Source organism: Gossypium hirsutum, unplaced genomic scaffold, assembly GCF_007990345.1.
Source record: "Gossypium hirsutum isolate 1008001.06 unplaced genomic scaffold, Gossypium_hirsutum_v2.1 scaffold_32, whole genome shotgun sequence".
Classification (NCBI taxonomy): domain Eukaryota; kingdom Viridiplantae; phylum Streptophyta; class Magnoliopsida; order Malvales; family Malvaceae; genus Gossypium; species Gossypium hirsutum.
Window position 1 is genome coordinate 12,501 of NW_024402776.1, and position 12,500 is coordinate 25,000.

Below are 12,500 nucleotides of genomic sequence, written 5' to 3' on the forward strand. Positions count from 1 at the left end.
GTAGTCTATTAGCATCTTTTTAATCTTTTTGCTTTTATCTGGTTTCGTGTATTGGTTGCCTCTGCTTTGTTTTTTTTCTCTTTTGCAAGTTTTAAAGCTTCTCTTTTCGTCTTTGTTAGATTAGTTTGCTGCGTTTCTTGTATCTCGTTTTCTTTTTGTCTTATTGTGGTCTGCTAGGTTCCGCTGTCTCGAGGGTTTTTGGTCTCGGGGTCTGTTTTCTCTTCTTTCTGGCCTTTAGTGGTTACGTTTTCTTCTCAGTTGTCTAATGGAGGAAAGGCCAGATAGTGATACGACAATATCGACGGATGAGATAAATGTGCTCCTGGGAAAGTTGAAGTTCTCGGAAGAAGAATCGGTTCAAATTATGAGAACAAATGATGGAAAAAACGTCAAAGGTTTCGAGTCATGGGCTGTGGGCAAGATTATGGCGACAGAGCATCCGAACAGAGAAGCGATGTATAGGGTGTTTAAGTCTCTTTGGTATACAAAAGAAGAGGTGGACTTTGATGCATTAAAAGAAGGGGCTGTCATAGTCAAGTTCGGATGCTTGGAGGATCGAAGCCGAATTCTCAATCTTATGCCGTGGTTATTCGACAAATGCTTATTCTCAATGGTACCATTTATGAAGGGAAAGAACATAGCTTCTTATGAGTTTGGGTTGTCACCTTTTTGGTTAAGAGTCTACAATATCCCTATTGAACTCATGGATCGCCAACTGGCAGTGGAAGTGGGGAACGCCATAGGTGAGCTGGTGGCGATAGATTGGAAGGACAGAAATGGTGCGTGGACAGAATTCATGAGACTAAAAGTCAAAATCGATATTTCAAAACCATTGAGGAGGATTGTGAAGTTAGCGAGCAGATATGGTGGGGAAACGATAGGGGTTATAAAGTATGAAAGGCTCCCCGACTTTTGTTACGTGTGTGGGTTGATAGGACACACTTCTAAAAATTGTAAAGACAACAGGGAGGGTGCTGGGATAAATGGCTTAAATGCCCAGTATGGAAGTTGGATGAGGGCCCCTTTTGTGAACCCGAACCAGGAGAGGAACATGAGGAGAAATGGGGTGAAAATAGTTAAGACAACAATCACTGCGAATGAGGACAAGGAGGAAAGTCAAACAAATTCAAGGGATGAAAGTGGGCAGTCTGCCCAGAAAAGAAATGAGAAGGGGGGTGAAGAAGGCTCGATATCGACTTCACCTGTGGAAAAAAGAAGTCATAAGATTATACATGACTGCATGGGACGGTTTAAGCATAAGAGGAAGCGCATGAGGGGGCCAAATGGAAACAACAGTGAAGAGAGTCCATGCAAAGTTGTTAGGAGGAGATTAATGGAGAGTGTATCACCTTTTAAGGCGGTGGCTGGTGATCAGCCCTGCCAGGAACCATGAGAATAATATGTTGGAACTGTCGTGGGGTTGGAAACCCTGCGACAGTTCGTGATTTGAAGCAACTTCTCATTGCAAATGATCCAGATATTATTTTCCTTTGTGAGACTAAAAGCAATGCTAACAAATTTGATTTTGTTCGTAGGAAATGTAGAATAGAGGGATGCTTGGCTGTGAACGCGGAAGGCAGAAGTGGGGGGCTGGTTATGATGTGGAAAGATAGCAAACAGGTCGAAATTCAAACCCACTCCAGCAACCATATTGACTCGTTGATCCATGTTGAGAATGATAGCCCCATTCGATTCACGGGTTTTTATGGTAATGCTGACCCTAATAAAAGACAGAGCTCTTGGAATATGCTTAGAAGGGTTGGTCAGACGGTGAATGAAAAGTGGATCATTGGGGGTGACTTCAATGCTTTACTTGATGAGGCGGAAAAAGAAGGGGGTAGGAGAAAGGCAACTGTTCTTATGGAGGACTTCCGCTCTATTGTTGATGAGCTGTCGATGGTGGATTTGAAGACCGACTATGGGTGGTTCACCTGGGTCAACAACAGGGAGGGCACAGCCAGGGTTAAAGAAAGGCTTGACCGATTCCTTATGTCCGCCAATGCTGTGAACAGCTTCCCTTTCCTGGAAACCAGGGTGATTCGGCAGTCCAGCTCTGACCATGATGCTATCAGTTTAGACACGGAAGGTAGGAGGCCGAGAGATGGTCTTAGGGATCCTAGACTATCTTTTAAGTATGACGTCTGCTGGGCTAGAAATGAGGAAGCTAAAATGATTATCAAGGAAGCTTGGCAGCGTGGTTCCCAGGATACTTTGGAGAAGATTTCGATTGTGGGCAACGAGCTTGGAAGGTGGCAGTATAAGAAGCTTAAGCAAATGCGGAATCAAATTGGGTCGCTGCAGGCGAAGATAAATAGTACTATTGATGGCCAGGGGAGCAACCATGAGGGTAATAAACTCAAAGCTATGCGTTTAAAGCTTGGCAATTTACTGGATATTGAGGAGAAATTCTAGGCTCAAAGGTCGAGGGTTATGTGGCTAAAGGAGGGGGACCGGAACACTCGGTTTTTTCACGTCAGAGCTACTAACAGGAGGAAAAAAAATAACATTGCTAGACTAAAAGACATCAACGGCTACTGGAGGGATAACACTGTTGATATTTGTAAAGCCATCAGGGAGTATTTTCAACTCTTGTTTAAGTCAAACTTAAATTCTAATAGTGTGCTTAACCTGGACTATATAGAGAGATGCATTTCAGGGGAGGTTAATGACAAATTGTTGAAGGATTTTACAGAGAACGAGATCAAGGAGGCCTTTAATCAAATGGATCCTAGGAAAGCTCCGGGAATTGACGGATTGTGGGGAAATTTCTTCAGAGAAAACTGGGACGTTGTTGGAGAGGACGTTATTAATCTGTGCCTTGATATTCTTAGGGGAGATAAAAATGTGGATTGTTTAAATGATACTATAATTGTTTTAATCCCTAAAATTAAAGAACCGGTGGACATGAATAATTTTAGGCCCATTAGTCTATGTAGGGTGATATACAAAATTGTTGCGAAAGTGCTTGCCAACCGGTTGAAGGAAACGCTTCCGTTATGCATTAGCCAAAATCAAAGTGCTTTTGTTCCGGGGAGGATGATCCATGATAACGTGTTGATTGCCCATGAGCTAGTCCATTATCTCCAAAGTGCGAAGAATGGTCCAAACAAAGGATTCGTTATGAAGCTCGATATGAGCAAGGCATACGATCGAGTGGAGTAGGATTTCATTGAGAAGGTGATGAAAAAGATGGGCTATGCCGATGCTTGGGTGACGAATATCATGAAGTGTGTCCGATCGGTTCATTACGTGGTGAAGTGCAATTCTACTCTTTCTGAAAAAATTGTGCCGGAAAGAGGCCTTAGACAGGGGGACCCTCTATCTCCTTATCTCTTTTTATTTTGTATGGAAGCTTTTTCAAAATTGTTGATTCGTGCTCAGAATAATAATTTGCTTAAGGGTATTCGGGCTAGCATAAACGGGCCTCGTATTAATCATCTATTTTTTGCCGATGACGCTCTTCTTTTTGTTCGGAATAAAAAAAGAGATGTCGAGGAGGTTGTTAATATTTGGATTTTTTTAATAGGGCGTCGGGCCAAGAGGTTAATAGGGAAAAATCTATGATTATGTTCAGTCCAAAAACTCCGATGGATTGTAGGCACCTTTTTAGCTCTATGCTTGGCATGCGTACTGTTGATAAGTTAGATGGTTATCTTGGATTGCCTCTTCCTGTTAGTAGGAAAAAATCGTTTGCATTTACTAACATTATCAAACGGTGTACATGCAGAGTCAGGAGTTGGTCAAAACACTTGCTTTCATACGGAGGGAAAGAGGTTTTCATCAAGTCAATTCTGCAAGCTATTCCGACATATGCGTTCTCGGTCTTCTTGGCTCCAAAAGGCATTATCGAGGAAATCCACACAAAAATGAGTCGTATGTGGTGGAATAACAATGACAAAGCTCGCGGCTGGGCCATGATGGCTTGGGAAAAAATGTGCTATCCCAAGGGAATGGGAGGCATGGGCTTTAGGGACCTACAGCTGTTCAATTTGGCTTTGCTGGGCAGACAGGTCTGGAGGCTTATGACGCACACGGATACATTGTGTTTCAAAGTGTTAAGTGCCAAGTATTTCCCGAATGGCGATGTGTTCAGTTACAAACAAGGTGATAAACCCTCGTTCACATGGACGAGCATTGCTAAGGCGGTTGATGCTCTCAAGGATGGTTTCCTTTGGCAAGTAGGCGATGGCAACACGATCGATATTAGGAAGGATCATTGGGGAGTTGATGGCATTCAAGGTGAGTCGGTTTATCGGTCTCCTTTTAATCATGACGAGAGAGTGGTCAAGGATCTGTGGGACCATAATTCCAAGCGGTGGAATAGGGAAAGGATAATCGAGATTTATGGTGAAAGTTTGGGGGAGTGTATTTGCAATTTGCCCATTCCCCATAATGGTATTAAAGACACGAGGGTGTGGATGCAAAACCCGCATGGACTTTACACGTCTAAGTCAGCTTATTCATGGCTGCTTCTTAAGAAAGTGGGTTTAGGCCCTCACAGATTTTTCTGGCGCGCCTTATGGAAGCTTCAGATGCTCCCGAAGATCAAAATCTTTAGCTGGAGGATTGGTCACAACATTCTCCCCACGTTCGACAACATTGCTCGCATCCGTCAGGGTTTCCAAAACATTTGTCCGAGATGCAAAGACAGAGAAGAAACGCTGATTCATGCCATGAAAGACTGTCAAAAGGCTCGTGAGATTTTGGCTGCTGGTGGGTTAAACAATAGACTGCTCACTGGGGAATACACCAACTACATCGATTGGTTGGAGGATGTTTTTCGTGTGCTGGATAAGAAAGCTGCTGCTGATTTCTTAACTCTGCTTTGGAACAGCTGGAATGATAGAAATAATATGCTTTTCAAAGGGAAAATGGATGAAGCGGTGACGGTCTGGGAAAGGGCGACCATGTTAAGCAAGGACTTTCGCATTTATAATCTGACGGAGCCACCTATTATTCCTCCGACTCAGACGATTAAAGAATGGAGAAAACCCCCCTCTGGCTACATCAAAGTGAACGTGGACGCTGCTGTTATTAATGGGAGCAGTGGATTGGGCGCTATCGCGAGGGACCAAGATGGCTTCGTTATTGGGGGATGCTATAAGTTCGTTGATAAAGCTATGGATGTAAATTGCGCAGAGTTGGAAGCGCTTAAAGAAGGCTTAAACCTGGCGGCTAGATTAAAAATCGCTCGGCTTATTGTGGAATCTGACAGTGCTGGGCTCGTCAATTCGGTCAACAAGCAGAATAAAGATATTACTGTTTTTGGACAGCATATTAAGCATACTTGTAGTGCTTTTAATTTTTTGATTCTGTCCATGTTAATTGGATTAGTCGTACTAGCAATAATGCTGCTGATTTACTTTGTCACTTAGCCGTTAGGAACAAAGTTGATTTGTATTTTGATATGGATTATCCGACGGATATCCATGGTTTGATTATTAAAGATGCAATAAGATGAGGTTGACTTTTGGTCGTTTTCTTTCAAAAAAAAAAGAATGTCGCCTGGTAGCAGCAGCAGCGAGCGTAGCGTGATTTTGAATTTTCTCCAAGATTCAAGCGACTTTCTTCTTGATTTCGTCTGTGTATCTGCCTATTATTCTTTGAATTTTATGGCAGTCTTGTGGTGTTGAGTGTATCTTTGTTGTGTTTGGTTTTATTTTATTTTTTTGTGTCTTTCTTCGGTGGATTTGCGGTGTCGGGGACCGACGTGACATGTTGCTGTTGAAGTCTGGCGTTAGGTGGGGATTTTCAGAGGGTTTCTTGGCTCTGTGACGTTTCGTTGCTTTGCATGGCCAAGGAGTTCTTGCGACTTTATGTGTTTTAGCGGTGGAGGGCCATTCGAGGTGGTACGGGCGATACATACGTGGCTCGTCACGATCTCTGCTAGCATCGTCAGACCCTGTTTTGATGGGATTGTTTCATTGGAAGCAATAAGGTTTTGTCGTTTCTTTTGTCTTGTTCATCTATTTTATTGATTTTCTTTACGTTCAGTGGGTTGCATGGGTCTTGCATGTATCTTGCATGGATTGTTTCGTCTTGCATGCATTCCATTTGTGGTATTTCTTATTTTCTTTGACTTTTCAACGTTATTCAATCTGAGGGTTTCTTTATGTTTTAAGAGGCATAATATGAATGCGGAGGATAAGTTTTAATGATTTTCCGTATTTGTTCGATTTAGTTGATTTTGTTATAATAGCTATTAGGTTTTCTGGGTTTTCTTGGACTGCTGGTGTTCGGTTGCAGTTTTTCTGGTGCTTTCTTGCTAGTTTTCCTTTCCTTGATGCTCGGGGGTTTGATGGGGGGTGTTTGTTCGTAGCTTGAGTCGGGGTGTTCCTGGCTGTTGTTGTTTTGCTGTGTTTTTGCAGGTTCTTGGAATGTTTCTTTGCTCTGTTCCTGGTGGTGGATTTCGGGGTTCTGTTTTTTCTTTTCTTGGGGTGTTTCTTGTCGAGGTTGGGGGAGGCGACAATAGCAACAGTGTTCATCAGTCTCCTTGGCCCTCATTTAAGGTAGCAGTCTCGTGAGTTGTCGTTTGCAAATGAAGTTTATGTGCTGGAATTGTCGCGGTTTGGGGAACCCCGCAAAGCTAAGGGAGTTAAAACAACTTTTTGCAGCTAATAATCCTGATCTCACTTTTCTTAGCGAGACAAAAATGTCTGCCAATGATTTTCGTAGGGTCCAAAATAAATGTAGGATGCAGAATGGGTTAGCGGTTAATTCTGATGGACGGAGTGGGGGTCTTGCGCTGATGTGGAGGGATGGGATGAATGTCTCTATTCAAAACTACTCTAAGCATCACATTGATTCAATGGTAAAACTGGAGAACAACAAAATTATAAGGGTTACGGGATTTTATGGGCATGCGAACCCGAATCTTAGGAGTAGCTCATGGGATATTTTGCGGAGGGTTGGAGAGTCCGTTAGGGAGGAGTGGATTGTCGGGGGAGATTTTAATGCTATTTTGAACGATGCTGAGAAAGAAGGTGGGCGTAGGGGTGTGAGGGCGCAGATGAACGAGTTTAAAGAGGTTATGGACGAACTGGCTCTTGTGGATATTAAACCTGACAGTGGTTGGTTTACATGGGTTAATAATAGAAGTGGGGGGGTTGATAAAGGAAAGAATCGATATGTTTATTAGCTCGGTTTCAGTGGCTGAAAAATTTCCTTTCATATCTACCAAGGTGGTGAGACAAACCCAGTCGGATCATGATGCGATTATCTTAGACCTGTGGGGTCGAAAACCGAAGGATTATCCAAATGATAAAAGATTGTGCTTCAAGTTTGATGTTTGTTGGGCGGGTGATGTGGAAGCCAAAAACGTTATTGAAAGAGCTTGGAACAGGGATGCTACTGATTTTGGGGAGAAGATTGAAAGAGTTAGGTCGGCCCTTGGTCCTTGGCAGAGGAAGAAATATGGAAATTTGAAGAGGGACATGCAAAAGTTGGAGAAACATATAGACTGGATCATTGACTCTGTTAGTAGAGAGGAAAGTGGGCGCACGTTAAAGGAGACTCGGAGAAGGCCTGACTTTCTCTATGCTAGGGAGGAAAGTTACTGGGCACAAAGGTCGAGGTCAAATTGGCTTAGGGAGGGAGATAGAAACACTAGGTATTTCCATGCTAAAGCCACTGGTCGGCTAAAAAAGAATGTTATAGAGAAGCTTAAAAATGCGGAAGGGCAGTGGGTGACGAACAGTAAGGATATAAACAAGGTGGCTAAAGAGTATTTTGTGAAACTGTTTCGGTCAAATGGCCAAAATGCTAATATCCAGGAGATGGGTTTTATTAAGGACTGTGTGACGAGGGAAACTAATGAATGGCTTTGTATGGACTACACGGAGAAGGAGGTTCTTCAGGCTATTAAGCAGATGGATCCCAATAAAGCCCCCGGAATTGACGGGTTATCGGGAAGTTTTTTTAAGCATCACTGGGACATTTTGGGAAAAGATACTATTAGCTACTGTTTGGAAGTTCTTAACGGGAACAAAAATATCTCTAGTGTTAACGAAACTATGATCATTTTAATTCCTAAAATTAAAAATCCTTGTGAGCTCACTAATTTCCGCCCTATTAGCCTTTGCAGGTTTGTTTACAAGATCATCTCTAAGGTGCTTGCTAATCGGCTAAAAGCTGCCCTGCCCAGTTGTATTAGTCAAAATCAGAGCGCGTTTGTGCCAGGGAGGATGATACATGATAATGTTCTGATAGCGCATGAACTCCTCAATTATCTTCAAAGTTCTAAAAACGGCCCTAATAAAGGACTCATTGTCAAGCTTGACATGAGTAAAGCATATGACCGAGTGGAGTGGAATTTTATTGAAAACGTAATGCAGAAGATGGGTTTTGCGGATAAGTGGATTGCTAAAATTATGGAATGCATTCGCTCGGTTACTTATACGGTCAAATGCAATAATATTCTATCTAATATTTTTGTGCCTGAGAGGGGCCTCCGTCAAGGGGATCCACTCTCCCCTTATTTGTTCTTATTTTGTATGGAAGCATTTTCGAGAATGCTTATCCATGCACAGGAGAACAACACCTTAAGAGGCATCCGGGCTAGTAGGGAAGGCCCTAGAATAAATCACCTGTTCTTTGTTGATGATGCTCTTCTGTTTGTCAGGAATAAAAGGAGCGATATTGAATGTCTTGTTAATATGCTTGATATTTTTTCTATCATTTCAGGTCAAGAAATAAACTTTGACAAGTCAATGATCTTGTTTAGTCCCAATACTCCAAGAGCTCAGTGAACACTCTTTAGTGATTTGTTAGGCATGACGGTGGTGGAAAAACTAAACAATTATCTTGGCCTTCCTATTCCTATTGGTAAGAAGAAAATAGAGGCTTTCAAAGAGATCACTAATAGAATGTCTTGCAGGATAAACAGTTGGACAAAAAGGCTACTATCTTTCGGGGGAAAAGAAGTCTTCATTAAAGCGGTCCTTCAATCTATTCCTACGTATGCTATGTCAATTTGTTTGGCCCCCAAAGGCGTTATTGATGACATTCAAGCCATGCTGAGTAGAACATGGTGGTCGGGTAAAGACAAAGGTAGATTCTGGACAATGATCCCATGGAAAACTTTGTGCAAACCGAAAGGCATGGGAGGCCTTGGAATTAGAGACGTTAGACTGTTTAACCTTGCTCTCTTAGGGCGTCAAGTGTGGAGACTTTTAAACAATACAGATTCTCTTTGTTTCAAAGTGCTATCTTCGAAGTACTTCCCTGATGGGAATATTTTCCATGCTAAAAAAGTTGACAAAGCTTCTTTCACTTGGTCAAGCATTACGAAAGCGGTGGAAGCCTTTCAAGATGGCTTTAGGTGGCAGGTTGGAAATGGAGAGAAGATAAATATTTGGGCTGATAATTGGGGGATGGAAGGGCTTAATGGGGCCGCGGTCATCAGCAACACTCTCAACCATAGTGAAAAGTTTGTGAAAGATCTCTGGCACTTGGATAGAAGAAGCTGGGATGAGAATAAAGTTAAGCAAGCGTATGGGCAAGACTGGGGTGATAAGATTTGCGACATACCCATTGGAGATGAGGGTCAGGAAGATAAAATAATATGGTTTCATAACACTCATGGATGTTTTACTTCAAAGTCTGCCTACTCGTGGCTGTTGTTGAAAGAAATGGGATGTGGTCCTCACAGGTTTTTTTGGAGAGCTCTATGGAAACTTGACACTTTACCGAAGGTTCGTGTTTTTACGTGGCGGGTGGGACATGAAATTCTTCCGACAAATGGAAAGATAGCATCCATCAGACCAGGATTTAACAAAGGATGCCCGAGATGTGGAGCCGAGGTCGAAACATTGCTTCATGCGCTCAGAGACTGTCCAATGTCGAGAGCTGTTTTGTCGTTAGGAAGCTGGTCCAGGAGCTTTATTTCTAAATCCTATGATCATTGCATTGATTGGTTGGAAGACTTGATGAGTGTCCTTGACAAGAGAGCCATGGTTGACTTAATGACAATTTTATGGAACTGTTGGAATAACAGAAATAACTTCATCTTCAGAGGAAAAGAAGAAGAGGCGCAGCTCATATGGGAAAGGGCAAGCAACCTGAGCAAGGAGTTCCGGATATGTAATATGCTGCATGAACCATTACTCTCACAAAATAGAGCGGAGAAGAGGTGGGTTAAACCTCCGAAAGGTTTTTTAAAAATAAATTTTGATGCTACAGTTGGGGAAACCGGAATCGGGTATGGGACGGTAATAAGAGATGAAGAAGGCTTTGTTTTAGGTGGCGGTGGGGGTTTTAAAGAGGGCAGACGGTCGGTGGAAGAGGCCGAATGCGTGGCCTTTGAGCAAAGTATTGACGTGGCACGCAAATTAAACATAAAAGACCATGTGCTTTTTGAGACGGATCGTGCTGGGCTGGTCAACAGGATTAATAATTTGGCTAATGACATCACGATCATAGGCGCACGGCTTAAGGATTGTACTATAGCTTTCACATTTTTTAAATCTGCCAGTTTAATTTAGACCGAACGGTCTGGTAATAATGTAGCCCATTTAATTTGTAAGAATATGTGTAGTGAGGCTAAAAATTGTTTTTTTGATATGGATTATCCTTCGGAAATCCATGATGCTGTTATTGGTGATGTTACTTAATAATATGTGTTGACCTTTGTGGTCGTTTTTGCTCAAAAAAAAAAGAATGTCGCCTGGTAGCACATTGACCAAGTTTTTTTAGCTCTTTAGAGGGGAGGTGATATTGAGCGAACAGGGGTTGTCTAGGGCACTGCCCACACCCATCTCATGCCCAGACTTCGGTGCCCCCCATCGCCGGTTAGGTTCCCAGCGGTGCTCCGGCAATCCATTCTGGTGGTGCTCAGGCGAGCTTTCCCGGCGGTGCTCCGGTGAGCCATCCCAGAATATAGAAAACGATGCTACGAGTCGTCCCGGTCCCTCCCCCAGGTCCCTCCCCTTTTGAATCATCCCGGTCCCTCCCCTTTCAGAACAAGAGCCTCCGGCACCTTGGGCCCTTGGTCGCGCCGGAGCATCAGGCACCATTGGTAACCTAGGACGTCGATGGTCCCAGAGCATCGGCACATTGCTGCTTGGACGTGCTGGAGCCTTAGACGCCATCGGCAACCTAGGACGTCAGTGGTGCAAGAGCCTCACGAGCATCTAAACCTTGGTGCCTTGGATGTTGCGGGAGCCTCGGACACCTCAGACACCATCGGCAAACTAGGCTCTTGGTCGTACAGGAGCCTCGGTGACCATCAGCACCTTGGTGCTCAGATGTGCGGGAGCCTTGGGCACCATCGGCACCTTGGTGCAAGGATGTGCGAGAGCCTCGGCACCATTGGCAACCTAGGACCTTGGCCGTACGAGAGCCTCGAGCACCATCGGCAACCTAGGCCCTTGGTCGTACGGGAGCCTCGGGCACCATGGGCAACCTAGGCCCTTGGTCAAGCGAGAGCCTCGGCACCATCCGTGACCTAGGCCCTTGGTCGTGCGGGAGCCTCGGACACCATCAGCAACCTAGGCCCTTGGTCGTACGGGAACCTTGGACACCATCGGCACCTTGGCGCTTGGATGTACGGGAGCCTCGGACACCATCGGCAACCTAGGCCCTTGGATGTGCGGAAGCCTCGGACACCATCGGCAACCTAGGCCCCTGGTCGTGCGAGAGCCTCGGCACCATCGGTAACCTAGGCCCCTGGTCGTGCGAGAGCCTCGGCACCATCGACAACCTAGGCCCCTAGTCGTGCGGGAGCCTCGGGCACTATCGGCAACCTAGGCCCTTGGTCGTGCGTCGGGCACTATCGACAACCTAGGCCCCTGGTCGTGCGAGAGCCTCGGACACCATCGGCACCTAGGCCCCTGGTCGTGCGGGAGCCTCGGGCACCATCGGCAACCTAGGCCTCAGGTCGTGCGGGAGCCTCGGGCACCATCGGCACCTTCGTGCTTGGATGTACGGGAGCCTCGGACACCATCGGCAACCTAGGCCCTTGGTCGTGCGGGAGCCTCGGGCACCATCGGTAACCTAGGCCCTTGGTCATGCGGGAGCCTCAGGCACCATCGGCACCTTGCTGCCTCGGATGTGCGGGAGCCTCGAGCAGCATTGGCACCTTGGTGCTTGGATGTGCGGGAGCCTCAGACACCATAGGCAACCTAGGACGTTGGATGTGCGGATGCCTCGAGCAGCAGGGGCACCCTGGTGCCTCAGATGTGCAGGCTAAAGAAAAGTGTCCCCGTTTCAGACATACGAAAGTTTCCTGGTAGCAGATTGACGAAGTTTTTTTAGCTCTTTAAGGGGTAGAGATCCGCTGCCCCCCCTCGAGCCCGAGGTGGGGTGCGTCCGCAGCCCCCACGGGGGTCGGATAGTCCCGCAATGACTCACCAATGGTGGTGGGTCGATCGTCGGCGCTAGTGGCCGGGGTGATGATTTTCCGGCCGGTCAAGCCCGTGCCCATGGAAATGTAGCCAACGACTCCAGGACCAGGTTCCCTATATCAGGCAAAGATCTCTTGGGGTGGCTTATGCATTGCTATG